Source organism: Filicampus tigris, chromosome 2, assembly GCF_054856515.1.
Source record: "Filicampus tigris isolate MCC_2025a chromosome 2, RoL_Ftig_1.0, whole genome shotgun sequence".
NCBI lineage: Eukaryota > Metazoa > Chordata > Actinopteri > Syngnathiformes > Syngnathidae > Filicampus > Filicampus tigris.
The window spans coordinates 37,795,757-37,800,752 of NC_141218.1; the positions used below are offsets into that span (position 1 = coordinate 37,795,757).

Genomic DNA, 4,996 nt, shown 5'->3' on the forward strand with positions numbered 1-4,996 from the left:
ACAAGGTCTGTATCCACAGGTGAGTTACTGGAACTGGAACAAGAGCAAGACACACATACACGTATTCACACATTTTATATATATATATATATATATATATATATATATATATATATATATATATATATATATATATATATATATATATATATATATACACACTGTGGCAGCCCCCATACAAGTGTTGTATCATAACATCCAAAGTCATGTATTCATGAAATAAAATGCACATATGTACTAACAAATCTGACACACGCACTCATCATACAAGCAGGAGCATAACTAAAAGCAACATTTCCGATTGTGAATAATTAAAAGACTTTTGTGCCATTGTGATTTTTAAATACTGCGATTGGCTGTCAACCAGTTCACGGTGTACCCCCACCTACTGCTCGACGACAGCTGGGATAGGCTCCAGCACGCCCGCAACCCTTGTAAGGATAAGCGATTTGGAAAATGTTGTTCTTAGATTTGTTCCTGCTTGATTATGAGTTGGATGGGAATTGTTCTGGATGTCTGTGAATTTTATTTAATGAGACCCTGACTGTGGATGGTATGATAAAGAATGACGGACCCCTCACTGAGGTGTTGTGTTACCCTGGCCACCCCACTGAAAAATTTCTGGCTACGCCTCTGTTTGTATAGCATCTTTAAAAACACACGTTTATGAAGTGCATTGACACATTGACTAGAACACAATACCTAAATATAAAACAGAGTGAGATCCCAACATCATTATTATATAAAAGCAACAAGATTGATAGAAAATCTCCAGGCAATGCAAAAATCCCAAAAACCCAACTGAGAGCAAGAGGGCAGATGTAAACGGGATGATTGAAATAATTAGCTAGAGCAATAATAATAATTAGCTACATTTTAAATTAAGTTAATTAGAAATAATAAATAAAATAAAACAAAAAAAAGTATGTGTGTTCGGGTCGGGGGAGCGGTATAACCATAACATAAAAGCCAGGCTGCAAAAGTCCGTTTTAAGAAGTGATTTAAAAGGTGCGACAGATTTTGCACATCTCGGCATCAGAGGCCTTGACAGTAGCCGTCAACAACCAGAAGGCCTTTTTAAGGATCTGAGGCTGGCTCATACGTGGTTAAAAGTTGGGATATGTATCTCTGAGCCAGGCCCAAATGAGCTTTAGAAGTACTAATCAGTAATATCTTCAAATTAATTCAATAACGGAATGGGAGGGAAAGAACGGATGCTGAAATTGGAGTGATGTGGTGATGCCTATTTGATGTAGTGAAATGCCAAGCCAGCTGGAGGCGAGAGAGAGTAAGTGAGAGAGATTTTTTATTGATGCCAGAGAGGAGTGAATTGCAGTAATCCAAGGTGGAGAAAATTACAGCATAGGCCTGCCTTTGAAGATCAGGTTTTGTAAGCATTCTTTTTTTTTTTTATCATTCTAATGTATATATATGAAAGGAATATGACGTAACTGATATGGGTTGCTTGGGTGAAATCCAAGTCTAAGATTACTCCTAATCAGAGGCAGTCCCCATGACATTCTAACTGATCCCGCTACCTATTTGACCAAGTGCCTCTTCCTCAAAGGCCATATGAAATGTCTCAAACTATAATATGATAGTAATACATAGTAGAGCTGCGCAAGTAAAAAGTACTTTTTTTTCTTTTTTTACAAACTCAAAGTTTATTGTGGTGGGTGAAGAGGTGAAGGGAATGGGTGTAATGGCTTTTCTAATACTGTACCAGATGTTTCTGATAGCCATTTCGTTTAATGGGTTGGGTTAACTCATTGTATTAGCTGTGTAGGAATACAATGATTGGTCAGTGTTCAAACCTGATTTGACAAAATAATGATGCTATTACAATGTAATTATTATATCCACTGGGTGACACGGTGGTTGACTGGTGAAGCACATCCACCTCACAGTGCAGAGGTCATGGGTTCGATCCCGGCTCCGGCCTCCCTGTGTGGAGTTTGCATGTTCTCCCCTGCCTGCGTGGGTTTTCTCCGGGTACTCGGGTTTCCTCCGACATTCCAAAAACATGCACGCCCCTAGGTGTTATTGTGTGATTACCCTACAACAAAAAGTATGAATAGTGAGATAATGATGTCGTTTCAATTTATTGATAAATTGACTTGATATACTGCAACGTATTAGCAAGAAGACGTGACCTATTCTGTCGTATTACTTGCAACCGGCGGATATATATTGTGTTTTCAGGTGGAGAGGCAGCAAGGCTAGAAGCTTAGGGACAGGGTTCAAATTGTTTTACCAGATACCAGTAGATACGAAGAGAAGTAAGGTAGGGGTTATCTTAAAAGAAGAGTTAGTTAAGAATGTCCTGCAAGTAAAGAGTGTAAGAACGAATGATGAGGCTGAAACTTGAAATCAAGGGTGTTATGTTAAATGTAATTAGTGGTTATGCCCCACGGGTAGGATATGAACTAGGAGAGCAGGTGACATTCTAGAAGGCCAAAATGCCACAGAGAAAAAAACAGACAACGGAGGAGTTCGAGGAAATAAAAATGTCTCTCAACTCCTTAACCAAGGATGTGACTGCTGTCAGAGTGCAGCAGAAGTAGCTTCTGGGGCTAATCGAGGGGATCAAACAACTGCGCCTCCACAACGCGGAAAAGGACCGGTGAATTGAGGTACAGGAGCAGCGAGTGGACGAACTGGAGCAATACTCCCGCATGCATGATGTGGTCATTACGAGCATCAAAATCAAGCCGTGCACGTACGTTCGTGCAGTGACCGCGGACAGCGTGGAGCTCAGCGAACAGGAGACACGCTCAGTGGAGCAACAGGTAGCATCCTACCTCCGAAGCAAGGGGATAGAGATGGACCCGGAGCACATTGAGGCGTGTCACTCAATGCCCATGAGGAACGAGAGACCACCAACCGTGATAATGAGATTTGTCAACCGGAAAAATAAGATGGCACTTTTGAAATAAGGACGCAAACTGAAAGGAACGGACGTCTTCATGAATGATCACTTAACTAGAAAAAATGTTGACATTGCAAAAAAGGCAAGACAACTCAAAAAGCAACGTAAGATTCAACACACCTGGGTAAAGAGCTGTAAGATATTCATCAATCTGAACGGGACTCAAGAAGAAGCAAATGTGCTGGTGGTGAGGAACATCGACGAGTTGGACAAGTACTGGTACGAACAGAATCAAGGTAACATGATTCTATACATCCAACATGTTCAACACCCCAAACACACAGACTACATCAAGGAACAACGTAAATATGAACATGCAACAGAGAACTCTCGACCATAAACAGATGGAGCTGGAAACTCTTGAATACATGGAGCACAACACAACGGATCTTAATACAGAAATAGATCCTGGTAACAACTTTCTCTCTTCCATCGTTAACAACTGTAATTATTTTACACAAGAACTGTATGAAAATAGTATGGAATCATTTCAATAATACATTTTCATAGTAGAAGCATGTACAAAAAATTCATTTCTATCAAAGAATATTTAAAGCAATTCACTCAGCCACTTAGTATCATTGCATTTACAGAAACCTGGTTCAATGTTGATAAAGGTATGATTTTTGTCTCGAAAATTATGAATTATACTATATGAATAGAGAAAAAAATGTGGGGTGGAGTTGCTTTATACACTCACAAATCAATAAAATGTATGGTCTTAACAGATATGACATGTGCAATGGAATGGACAACAATGGAATGTTTGACTGTAGAAATTCAAAATGAAAAGAAGAAAAATATAATTATAAGTTGTGTATATTCATCACCTGGTTCTAATATAGAAAGCTTCAGTGAATGGATGGAGAAATTATTTTCCACTGTAAATCAAAAAACAATTATATGTGGTGATTTAAATGGATTTAATGGATTTCCATTAAATCCAACTAAACTAGAAATCATAGATGACTTTTTGGATACGATGTATGTCCCTTTATCCAAAAATAACAAAGCCAAGCAGAATAACATCACCCAGTGCCACAATTATTGATAACATCTATGCTAACATCATGGGAAATCTAACCACCAGTGGCCTGTTTACATGTGACATCACTGACCACTTGCCTGTATTTATTTAGTTTGACTGTGATGTAAAGAAAATTAAAGATGACATAAAAATTACTCACAAACAAATACGAACTGAAGGAAATATAAACGCCTTTAACAATAGTCTAATGTTCCAGGATTGGTTACAGTCTACAGGGAATCAGATGTGGATAGTGCATATGGTCATTTCTTAAACATTTTCACTTCTCTGTATAATACACACAGCCCTGCTGAAGAACGCAGTACAAAGAAGAAAATAAATAAAAGTCCGTGGTTTACCAAAGGAATTATAAATGCTTATAAAAAGAAAAACAATCTCTATAAATTTGTCATTAAGTTCAAAACCAAAGAAGCAGAACAAAGATATAAGATTTATGAAAATAAATTAACAGATATAATAAGGACCAGCAAAAAGCTGTATTATAAAAAAATATTACATGAAAATAAAAATAATTAAAAAAAAAATTGGGATATACTAAACAACTTAATTAAAAAGGGATCTGCTAAAGCAACATATCCTAATTATTTCATTGATAAGAATGGTGTAAATCACAATATGGATAACATAATGAACTGTTTTGATCATTTGTTTGTAAATGTTGGCCCGGAGTTGGCTGGTGAGATTCCAGACCAGGACATTAACCAATGTAATGAAACAATTAAAAGAAACCCTTACTCAATTTTTCTGTCAGCCGTAGATGAGCAGGAGGTGACAAACATTGTTCTCAAATGTAAAAACAAACTATCCACTGACTGCCTTGATATTTATATAATTGTTAAAAAAGTCATACATAACATTGCAACACCTCTGACCTATATCTGTAATTTTTCATTCCAATCTGGCCATTTTCCAAGTAAAATGAAAATTGCTAAAGTAATTCCATTATACAAAAATGACAGCAAACACAGCTGCAAAAACTACAGACCTATAGCTCTACTACAACCATTTTCAAAAATATT

The 4,996-nt window shown here is 37.2% G+C and overlaps 1 pseudogene; it reads left to right on the plus strand.

Moving 5' to 3' along the window:
- The first annotated feature begins 3,237 nt into the window (after nucleotides 1-3,237).
- Nucleotides 3,238-4,425, plus strand: LOC147152379 (uncharacterized; annotated as a pseudogene).
- Nucleotides 4,426-4,996: the final 571 nt, after the last annotated feature.